Source organism: Bos taurus, chromosome 28, assembly GCF_002263795.3.
Source record: "Bos taurus isolate L1 Dominette 01449 registration number 42190680 breed Hereford chromosome 28, ARS-UCD2.0, whole genome shotgun sequence".
NCBI lineage: Eukaryota > Metazoa > Chordata > Mammalia > Artiodactyla > Bovidae > Bos > Bos taurus.
This window is the reverse complement of record NC_037355.1, coordinates 5,336,908-5,349,236: the sequence shown is the minus strand read 5'-3', so window position 1 is coordinate 5,349,236 and position 12,329 is coordinate 5,336,908. Positions and strand designations below refer to the sequence as shown.

Sequence of the window (12,329 nt, the reverse complement as noted above, 5' to 3'; positions counted from 1 at the left end):
CATCTTTGTGAATATTTGCTATTAAAAAATCCACATGCTCTTTAAGTTAAACAACAATAGGCGTTGCTCATCTAACATTAATATCTGTTTCCGTGTTTAAATATCTTACTGTGAGACTTGAAGGAAAGGAAGTTGACGGTCACCTCTGCTTATGTAATAGAGTAATATGCTCTCTGTAACTTAAACATGCATTGATATTATGGGGGATTGTTTTTAAAATATTCTATTTATGGAGTTTAGGGCTTCCCAGATGGTGCTAGTGGTAAAGAATCCTCCTGCCAATGCAGGAGACCCAAGAGACATGGGTTCGATCCCTGGGTTGGGAAGATCCCCTGGAGTAGGAAATGGAAACACACTCCAATATTCTTGCCTTGAAAAATTCCATGGACAGAGGAGCCTGGCGGGCTACAGTCCATAGGGTCACAAAGAGTCAGACATGGCTGAGCACACGATGATGATTTATGGAATTTAAATTGTATATACTTGGATTTACATATTTATATATAGTTATGAAGTTTGGAACTTTAGGAAAAAATGCAAAGAAGAAAGCAAAACCCAGCTATTAGCCTACCTATAATAGATGCTCACTATCATAATATGGGGATTCTCTGGTGGCTCTAGTGGTAAAGAACCTGCCTGCTAATGCAGGAGACATAAGAGATGCAGTTTTGATCCCTGGGTTGGGAAGATCCCCTGGAGTAGGAAATGGCAACCGGCTCCAGTATTCTTGCTTGGAAAATTACACGGGCAGAGGAGCCTGGCGGGCTGCAGGCCACATGGTCTCGAAGGGTCGGACATGACTGAAGCAACTTAGCATGCACGGCTCAGTGGTAAAGAATCTGCCTGCGATGCGGGAGATGCGGTTCAATGCCTGGGTCGGGAAGATCCCCTGAAGAAGAGAATGGCTAACCCATTCCAGTATTCTTGCCTGGGAAATCCCATGGACAGAGGAGCCTGGCAGGCTATAGTCCATGGGGTCACAAAAGAGTTGGACATGACTTAGCAACTAAACAACAGAATTTCATTATAATATGGGGGTGTTTCTTTGCAGTATTTCTATGTCTATAGGTTTTTAACACAAAGTTTTGTATTTGACCCCTTTCACATATTATGATATTGTAAATTCCCAAAGCCATCCTTGTTTTTCAGAAATTTGGGGATTGTGTAATATTTCATTGTACCATATTAACTGTATTTACCCCTGAAACTTCCCTGGTGGCTCAGATGGTAAAGCGGCTGTCTACAATGTGGGAGACCTGGGTTCGATCCCTGGGTCGGGAAGATCCCCTGGAGAAGGAAATGGCAATCCACTCCAGTACTATTACCTGGAAAATCCCAGGGACAGAGGAGCCTGGTAGGCTACAGTCCATGGGGTCGCAGAGTCAGACACGACTGAGCGACTTCACTTTCTTTCACTTTTCACTGATTGCTAGGCTTCCCAGGTTGCTCAGTGGTTAAGACTCCACCTGCCCGTGCAGGAGACACAAAAGGTATAGGTTCAGTGTCTGGGTCAGGAAGGAAGGAAATGGCAACTAACTCCAATATTCTTGCCTGGCAAATTCCATGACAGAGAAGCCTGGAGGGCCACAGTCCATAGGGTCACAAAGAGTAGGACAAAACTTAGGGGTTGGGTATGCATGCACACACTGGCTGTTAAACTTGTGTAATAATTTTCCGTCTTAAAGTTCTGGAGTGAATATCTCTCTATACATGTTTTCTCCCACATCTCTTATTTCTTAGGGAGATTTTTCAGGTGATGAGTATGAGTCAAATGTATTGTACAGTTGTCTTTAATGGTGTTCAGAGAGGGTGCCTTCTGCAAATAGTGTCAGAAGTGGGGTCCTGTTTTTTTAGCTGCGTTTCTCCTATTACGTGTAATGCATGTGCATTTCTCACCCAGCTAAAAAGCTTCTTGAGGATTAAGAAGCTCTGTCATTCATGTTTAATGCTCCCTCAGGCCCCCCAGCATCCAGTCCAGGGCCTAATAAAACTGAATACATTTATTTACTGGAGTAACAAAAGGGTTTTTGTATCACACAATAAACCTCATAAAGCTGTTCAGCAAAACTCAGTATCCTGTAATTCAGATAAACGAGCACAATGAGAAGATAGCTTGGAGAGTGTGTGATTAGTGAATGGAGTTTGTTGTGTATTTGCTGCTAAAATTACTATTTCTGAAAAATCAAATACTAGACTATTGTCTAGGTTGGTGCAGTTTTCTTTTCATGTCCTTTATGTTCAATTGAAAGGAAGCATCCTCAGATTGAATGGTTTTCTGGTCTACTTGTTGGGTTTTAACAAAGAACGCATTGAAGGTAGCTGCTTTGTACGCTTAGTTCAGTTTTCAATAGTATTGGTTGATTTTAGTTTTGTTGAGCGAGGTGAGACAGATCCTTTGCTCTACAGGAGTTTTCACTGTGGATTCATTAGAAAATACCAGGAGTGAGAAGAAAGTGAGAAGATTGCTTCTCTTTCAGGTAAACAATAGGAAAGATCCCTAAATGTAGTTTTTAAGGCTCCAGCCTCCCAGGTTTTTATTATAAAATGCTCAGGTCCCTGTCTTGGTCACCTAGTGCCATTAAACCTTCATTTAGAGAATAGAACAGATTATTTTCTATGATATTTAAATGCAGATAACAGAGGTACAGTCTAAATCACTTGGCACCAAATAGGAATTCTTTTCTTCTTTTCCTATGTTTTCCTAAGACACAAATGCCTCAGCTTAAATTATTAATTGGAACGTCTGATTTCCTACTGTGTCATCTGTAAGTCAGGGGCCACATGACTGAAAAAAATGCCATAACTAATAACCTCCTGAGGGAAAGAGGTGTAGAGCCATCTCTTTTTATCTCTTTCTGATTTAAAAGATGTAATGGGAAATAGTCAATACCCACAGCTGTTCATCTGTCTCCTTGGAAAAATTCCATGATCAAAATATTCCATTTCAGAAAATGGGTCTTTGTTTATTCTCTCTTGACATACACATGCGTGGATGGAGGGATGGCTGAAAGTTGCTTACTATACCAGGAGTGAGTTACTATTTTTTATTGACACACTGGAAGTTCCAACTCCAGAATAATCTTGTTGTAATACAGTTGTGAATCTTCCCAGATGGTAAAGAGTCTGCCTGCAATCCAGGAGACCTGTGTCCGGTCCCTGGGTTGGAAAGATCCCCTGGAGAAGGGAATGGCAACGCACTCCAGTGCTCTTGCCTGGAGAATTCCATGGACAGAGGAGCCTGGTGGGCTTCAGTTGTGGTCTCTAAAATAACTTTTTAAATATGTGTTTATCATTTATTTGGCTGGTCCGGGTCTTAGTTGAGGCACCCCAGAATCTTTGATCTTTACTGTGGCGTGCGAAATCTTTCATGTGGCGTGTGGACCCGTAGTTGTGGCATGTGGAATCTAGTTCCCTGACCAGGGATCGAACCCAGGCACCCTCACAGGGAACATGGAGTCTTAGCTACTGCACCACCAGTGAAGTCCCCCTAACATTGTTTTAATTAGCAGTTGTAGTTGGGAAGCAATTGGCACATGACTGAAGATTGAGATCATCTTCTGGAAGCTTCTGTTTGCCTCTTGGAGAATCAGCTTAGCTATTGCAGTTCAGTTTCTGCTTTGTGTTCTGTTAGTCTTTGCACGTAAATCTGTTAACAGTAGCTGTGTTAGGTTTATAACCATGACTGTACTCTTTGGGGACAGTGATGTGTTGAACTCGTTTTAGCTGCTTGATTTGAAGTCAGTTTATCAATAAATATTCATTCAAATATAGATCGATTCTTCCCACTAATATTCTTTCAGACTTTGAATTTAGGAAACATAGAGACAAGCACTTGGCATTTGGATCTAATCAAATCTTTAGGCTGATACTTTGATATCAAAGGATTATTCCCATTATACAGATAGGAAACTGAGGGTCAGAAAGGATAAGTCACTTTGCTGTGGTCTCAGCTAGCCTGTGGTAGAGCCTGGCTGCTTGCTGAGCATCGCGTACAAAGCAGTCTCTCTGCCTGCCCAGAACTGAGGGTCTAGAGGCGGTTTGTGACATGTGAGCAGGCTGGTGTAAAATAGTGTGTGTGGTGTTAATATAGGGTGAGAAAGGAGGCAGGTTGCTAGGGGAGCCTGCATTGAGATAACTTTTGAATCAGCGGTAAAATTTGAGAAGGCTTCCAGAGAACTAATCTATGAACTGAGCTCTCACTTCTGACACCTATTAGTAGAGTGGAGGGAAGAAGTCTTGCAGAGCGTTTGGGCAGGGGCCACCCTGTGCAGATCCCCCTGAGCAAAGTCAAATGAAGGGCTGCATGCATGGGCCTGGGGTGGGGTTCGAGCCGCAGGACAAGGGGCTGGATAGCTACTCATGGGCCAGACCCTGCGTGACCTGTGTTGAGGAATTAGTGATGCGTTTTAGGATAATCTAGGAAAAATAAGAGTGGTGGTGGCAGTTGAGACGGCATGGTCTGCGTGGATTTGAGAACAGTCGGAAAGTCAAGCCGACAGGTCGCAGTTTACACGCGGACTGTGAGCAGAGGGCTGGGTGAGTCCTGGCTGCTTGGCGTGGGCCTTGGTGGCTGGCAGTGCCATTCCTGAGCTGGGCATGGGGCGATGGGGGAGCAGATGCTTAGGGGCTGTGCTGGAGGGTGTGAGCTGTCACAGCTCAGCATGGCCCTGTGGTCATGGAGACATCCCTCAGCATAGAAATTCGCATGAAACTGCTAGAGTTGCCAAGAAAAATGGACAGAATTAAAAGAGAAGGCAGCCTCGAATAATCCCTGAGGAGCATCAACTCTTGAAGAAAATCAGAGGAGGGGCCAGCCAAGAAACCAAAAAAAGAGAAGAATCCAGAATCACTGTGCCCTGATAGATGTGTCATGATAGTATGTTGAGTCAGTACTTTGGGGTAGTTTGATTTGCAGCCATTACAGTTTAGATGGATGGATGAAGCTAATCATGAGTGCCAGCTAAGTGCCAGACCCTGTTCAGCGGTGAACAGAGTGGGCCAGAACCCTTCTCTGGTGGAGCATGTGACCACTTCACTTGGAAAGTCACATAAGAGCTCCACCTAAGAAACCTTTGATTTGACCCTTTTATGGAGCGCAGATTTTTTTTTTTTAATCATTAAAAGTCATTTTTATTGATTAAAGAATTTGAGGAATTAGAATAATTACAATTGATATAATCTTATTGAAGCATAGTATATTTACAAAATTATGTTAGTTTCAGGTGTATAACATAGAGATTGAGTGTTTTTACAGATTATAATCTATTAAATTTATTATAAAATAATGGCTGTAATTCCCCCTACTATGCAATATAGCCTTGTTTCTTAACTAGTACATAGTAGTTTGTGTCTCATACCCCTGATATGCCCCTCTCCCTTCCTCTTCTCCATTGGTAACTGCTAGTTTGTTTTCTCGGAGAAGGCAATGGCACCCCACTCCAGTACTCTTGCCTGGAAAATCCCATGGACGCAGGAGCCTGGTAGGCTACAGTCCATGAGGTTGCTAAGAGTCGGACACGACCGAGCGACTTCATTTTCACTTTTCATTTTTAATGCATTGGAGAAGGAAATGGCAACCCACTCCAGTGTTCTTGCCTGGAGAATCCCAGGGACGGGGGAGCCTGGTGGGCTGCCGTCTATGGGGTCGCACAGAGTCGGATATGACTGAAGCGACGTAGCAGCAGCAGTGTTTTCTATGTCTGTGAGTCTGTTCCTGTTTTGTTACGTACGTTCATTTGTGTTACTTTTTATTCCATATTATATGTGAAACATGGATTCTGATTCAGCATCAGGTAGAGTCACAGTACAGAGATCCAGTGGAGACTGAATCCTTCAGACATTTTTTACTTTACTTTGATGAAGAAGTCCTTAACTACGCCAAAGGTATTGCTTTTCTAAGGCCATCACTTGAGAAAGTCTTCCAAATAGCAACATGGAGTGCTTTGAAAAGTTGTTTGACATCAGTGTGAAAAGTACCCCTTCCAAAAGAATTATTCTCCACAAATTGTAGGGTACTCCTATGTTATGAAGCCTCAGAAGATGAATTTTTCTCTTTTTTAATATTCTTATTTCCCCAAATATTTATCTTTTGTACCATCCCAATGTTTAATTCAGTGGAAAACAGTGGAAACAGTGGCAGACTTTATTTTGGGGGCTCCAAAATCACTGCAGATGGTGACTGCAGCCATAAAATTAAAAGACGCTTACTCCTTGGAAGAAAAGTCTTGACCAACCTAGACAGTGTATTAAAAAGCAGAGACCTTACTTTGTCGACAAAGGTCCATCTAGTCAAGGCTATGGTTTTTCCAGTGGTCATGTATGGATGTGAGACTTGGACTATAAAGAAAGCTGAGCGCCAAAGGATAGATGCTTTTGAACTGTGGTGTTGGAGAAGACTCTTGAGAGTCCCTTGGACTGCAAGGAGATCCAACCAGTCCATCCTAAAGGAAATCGGTCCTGAATATTCATTGGAAGGACTGATGTTGAAGCTGAAACTCCAGTACTTTGTCCACCTGATGGGAAGAGCTGACTCACTGGAAAAGACCCTGATGCTGGGAAAAATTGAAGGCGGGAAGAGAAGGGGTCGACAGAGGATGAGATGGTTGGATGGCATCACTGACTCAGTGGACGTGAGTTTGAGCAAGCTCCAGGAGTTGGTCATGAACAGGGAAGCCTGGCGTGCTGCAGTCCATGGGGCCACAAAGAGTCGGACACGACTGAGAGACTGAACTGAACTGAATGTTTAATTCAAGATAAATGGCTAAGAATGAATTTTCATGTCCGTACGTGCTGTGTGTTGCTAAGTTACTCAGTTGTGTCTGACTCTTTGCGACCCCATGGACTGCAGCCTGCCAGGCTTCTCTGTCCATAGGATTCTCCAGGCAAGAATATTGGAGTGGGCTGCTATGCCCTTCTCCAGGGCGACCAAAATATGGTTATTATGAACTGTCTATATCCATTTATGATCATCATTATGGGATAGTAGCCCATTTGTCAAATTTTTTTCATGTCCTTGATGTTCTTGGTCTACTATGATAAAGATTCAGGTTAATGGATTGTTTTATAGCTCCTTAGTCATGGCTTCACTGATACCAGGCTGAATGTGCTTGAACATAGTGATATGAGACGTGTGCTTCAGGTGCTTAGACCTTGTGCATGAACTCACCTCACCTCTATCGTCTTCCTGGCCACAGAGAGGATGGACTACTCAGATATACATGTTAGTGTTAGAATCCATAGAATATGAGCATGAAAGATGCATGTTTTTATGGTAGTTATATTTTATTATAAATCTGTCATATAATTTTAACCGTTTTTTCCCCGAATGAGGCTTGCAATTTGAGTATTTTGTGGTTTTCAATCCATTTGCTACAGATGCAGTCCTGGTAAGTGGCTCAAATGTAACTATATTATTGCTCTTGAAGACTCACTGATGTCTCATGGAAAACTTGGAAAAACATTCTATTTAAACACAACTATGCTTAAATATCACATTTTCTCCATTTCTGTCCTTGAAAAATTATTACCAAGACCATTAGAATGAGAATACCTTGGTCCTTCTGGCTCTGAAATTCTTTATAGTTTCTCTGAGTGGCCTTTTGCTGGGTCTTCAGCCCTCTCTCTCAAGGCTGCCCCACCACCTGTGAAGTCAGACAGCTTTGCATGTAGATTTTAAAACACTCACAGAGTACTGGTTACACCTTCTGATTTTTTTTCCCCCCTCAAGAGCAAAATCCATAGAATTTAATGTCATGTAAGAATAATTGGAAACTATTAGGGGAGGATGTCCTTGACATTAAAAACGCACTCAAGGAAAGGGAGCGTGCTGTCTGGGGAAACAGGGTCAGAAGAGGGTAAGTTCATTAAGTGATGACAGAAGTCAAAAGAAATGGGTTGGCTTCTTTGTTATCTAAGAAGTAAGAAGCTGCAGTTTTTGCTGAGATGCTGGGGCAAGAAGGTCTTTCAGCGGCTGCTACGGGGAATGGGACAGGGGATGACAAGGACAGGACCAACCTTGATAATTGGCTTGTATTTCACACTAGTGTCACAGACTAAACACCCCGCTGCACGAGTTTGGGTAAAGAGAGTTCGGTGCTTTGTGGGTTGCATTTTCCCAGTTCTGAAGTGGTGCTGGCCTGTGACTTTGTGCTCTCTGCTTTGTCTGGAGGCCAGTCAGAGCCCTCGCATTTCTGCAGGCTACCGTTTCAAGACTCTTCTCTGAAATGTCATCCTTTTCCTATCCCTTCCATCATTTTGGGAATCATGACAGTCAGCTGCATGGCACGCTGCCCTACTCTTGAAATTCATTGTAGATTTGAGCACTGCTGCTGCTGCTGCTATGTCACTTCAGTCGTGTCCGACTCTGTGCGACCCCAGAGACGGCAGCCCACCAGACTCCCCCGTCCCTGGGATTCTCCAGGCAAGAACACTGGAGTGGGTTGCCATTTCCTTCTCCAGTGCATGAAAGTGAAAAGTGAAAGTGAAGTCGCTCAGTCGTGTCCGACTCTTAGCGACCAGGCAAGAGTACCGGAGTGGGTTACCATTGCCTTCTCTGAGATTTGAGCACAGAGAATTATAAATATTTGATCAGTACAAAGAACAGAGTTGCGTGCAGGTGTTTCCAGGATGCTTCCTGGATCACACTTTCATGGCTTTCAGGTACTTGCTACTAAGAGTGTGAATCCCTGTCTTTTAGAAACGTCTGAACTGCATGCTCTATGAAAACAGGAAGAAGGCTAGAACTAGGGAAAAAGCTAAAAATAATGAGAAACAGAGAGGTCTTGTGTTTCAGGCTCCTATCTATAAGCCAGACAGCTTGATCCGGGACCCTTCCTTTCTCATCTGTGGGGTAAAAGACACGCAGGGCTGGTTCCCTGGTATAGCGTGTCCTGTGTATGTGCACACACTTGTGCCCGGCTCTGTCTCCCTCTCACCCAGAGTGAAAAATCCAGATTCTGGATTGTTCCAGAGGTCACTCCAGCTCATGCTTTGGCTTTTCATTCTCTCCATTGTTTTCTCTCTGCTCTTCACCCGCTTCAGTGTCTTTGCCATTCTGTCTGTCTTGACATCTGCTTTTCAAAGACACTGGTTTCAGTTCTTCCCCATGAACCACAGTACTTTTGTAATTACATGATATAACGATTTCTCACTTAGCTTACTGAAAAACAAATGCTGTCATTGTTTTGAGGTGTTTTATTTTTATCACAGTGTTAAAATATATGACTATTTTAGTAATACTCTTAAAAGAAAGGTGCCCTCTATAGTTCTGTCATTAGAGATTCATTTGGGGAACTACGGCAAGCTGGAAAATGTGGCCAGGAGTACAAGGTGGCAGGAAGGGATTGGCAGGAGTTCTGCTGCAGCTTTAGATTAAGTGCATTATTCAGTTACTCTGTCAAGAACTGTCTGACTTTGAGCACTTTGAGTTGTTAGTGGAAAACGTGAAACGTGGTGTGTGTGCTGTGTGTGTGCTCACTCACTCAGTCGTGTCCAGCTCTTTGCCACGCCGTGGACTGTAACCCACCAGGCTCCTCTGTTCATGGAATTCTTCAGGCAGGAATACTGGAGTGGGTTGCCATTTCCTGCTCCAGGGGAATCTTCCCAACTGAGGGGTTAAACCTGTGTTTCCTGCGTTACAGGTGGGTTCTTTACCCCTGAGCCACCAGGGAAGCCCAAATGGGAGAATAAAGGGGTGGTGATATTTCTGTCCTCTTCAGTGTAATCTCATTGTTTAAAATTTCCATTCTTGGATCAGTTTAGGGAGTTTGTATTTTGCCAGGAAATCTTAGTTTCTTCTGTGTTTCTGAATTTGTTACTGTAGAGTTGTTTGTGGTACAGTTCTTTTTCATTTAGTTTTATTTCACTTAGACATGTGTGAGTGTGATCATGTCTCCTCTCTCATTTCCAAACTTGTGTAAGATTATTCTTTCTTTCCCTTATTTCAGATTTGGGAAGGAGTGTATCCATTTTCTTACTCTTCAAAAAAAGCTTGGGGGAGAACGGATACATGTATACGTATGGCTGAGTCCCTTCTATGTTCACCTGAAACTACCACAAAATTGTTAATTGGCTGGACCCCAATACAAAATGTTTTCGGCATTAAAAAAATTAAAATTAAAAAGAAAATAAAGACTAAAAAAATCCCCCTTTTGGATGTGTCTGTTTTTTCTATCCCCATCCCATTAATTTCAACTTTTATCTTTTTTCATTCCTTCTTTCCTGGTTTCTTTTGGTGCATTTTGTTATTGTTGAGGTGGTGAGCACTTAGTTCCTGATTGTATTTCTAGAAACATCACAGTTCAGTGCTTGGAACTGGATCCTTAGTAGGGCATGGTTCTTTCTTCTGTAGCAGGGATACAGATTAGTAGTAGATACTGAAAAGGAGGGTCACATTAATGCCTCTAGAATTCACATAGCTCTGTGCCAACCGTTAGACGTCATTCTTACCTTTTCAGGTTGTGTTGAGTGTTCAGGAAGCCGCGGACTTATCAATAGAATGCATACCTCACGTAGACACCTGCTACAGTAAATCAAGTACCATTTCAGCAGAGACCTAACAGGCCAGAAGTTGTTTTCTTTGATTTCTCAGTTGTCATTTTTTTCAGTTTCCAGGAAAGGATTTGGTGATAATATAAATCATAGAGGGCATAACTATAATTCAGAATCATCTGTGGTTCTTTGAAATATAATACTTGTAAGTGAAATAGAAAAGATGCTTTCAGCTCTGGTCCCTCTCTGAGCACCCTGGGCAGACCCCGGGCTGTTGAGTCCATGGAAAGCATCTGTCTGCTCACTACCCCTCGGTTTCCCCATTCTAGAATATCATTATTCCCTCAGTTATGAAGCTGCCCTGGGTGCAGACAGCATGTTGTCATGCCCACTCTAAGTTATTATTATTTTTCTCCAATGGAGAAGAAAGCAAGCTGCCATCATAATATCTGCTATTTCTGGAGATCACCACATGGTCATCAGAAAGTCATTAAGAACCCATTGGAATGAGTCCTTACACTGTTTAGCTATTCAGAATTTTAACATTACTCCTGACTGAACTGCAGTTGTTTTTTATGCTTTGGTGAAGGCTGAGGGAAAGCAGCTAGCTATATTATGCCTTTATTCTCGTCACTGTTTTCAGAAGAAGTAAAATCATTCTGTTTTTTTATTCCTTATCCAGCAGTAAGATACCTTGACAGCCATGAGTTCAGGAAATATGTAATACCTGGAAAATATTTTTGTTTAATTAAAAACAGAATAAATTGAAAAATTATTTATAATTAAAGAGGAGAGTTAATGAGGTCAAGTTTTCTACTGGCCACAAAGGTAAATCATGTTTTAAGTCTCTAAGCTTCTATTTTCCCCCACACATTTGTCAAGTTGCTATTGGCATAATGAACTAGAAAGCTGTACTTGTTTAGGCACCAGATTCTTTTTTTCTTCCTTAACATTTTATTTTTTACTGCAGTAGAGTTGATCAACAGTGTTGTGATAGTTTCAGATGGGCAGCAAATACCGTTTTCGCAGAGAACTCTCAGGCCAGAAGTTGTTTTCTTTCATTTCTCAGTGGTCATTTTTTCTGTTTCTAGGAACAGATTTGATGATAATCTAAATTATAGAGAAATTAATACATGTATTGCGTCACATGTATTACATACATGCCATATATACACGTGTATCCATTCTCCCCTAAACTCCCCGCCCAGCCATGCTGTCACTTGACATGGAGCAGAGTTCTCTGTACTATCCAGTAGATTAAGAATCTGACACCAGATTCTTAGAAACTCCTCACAGTCAGGAGAGTGTGAGTTCCTATCTGCTTGCAAGAAAACATTCTGAAAACTCATTGTTAATGCCTGATACAGACCTTTTTGCTGCTGGACATTTTGAGTTTACCTGTTTCAGTTTAAGAGTACTCAAACAATGGCATTAAGATTGTGTTACTCTTGTAACTAATTGAAATGTTGCTTGGTTAACTGAGTTAAGCCCAGCTACATCATTAGATAATGTTGATATGGAGATGAAGGGCGTGGCTCCTGGCTTAGGGGAGTTTCCAGTTCACTAGTGGAGGAGACTGATGGGTAAACCAGAAGAGTATAAGAGAAGCTGCTGTGGCAGTGTGAATGCGGGTGTTATGGAAACAGAGGAAGCACTCTTTGCTCAGATGTGGGCCCATGGTGGGAGGGTGCTGCTTGACTGTGTGATGTAAATTCTAGGCTGCCAAGTAGAGTGAGAGGGCAGAGTGTTTGGAGAAAAGAGGAGCATGATATGGAACCGTGCAACTTCCTGACAGTTTGGGGGGAATTGGAGAGAAGGGCAGATAAGAAGCTGTATGGGGA

General features: G+C 42.4%; 1 protein-coding gene across 8 annotated transcripts in view; it reads left to right on the top strand.

The window, feature by feature from the left end:
• SIPA1L2 (signal induced proliferation associated 1 like 2) overlaps positions 1-12,329 on the top strand; it is a 246,583-nt gene that overhangs the window by 116,212 nt on the left and 118,042 nt on the right. The window lies entirely within an intron of this gene.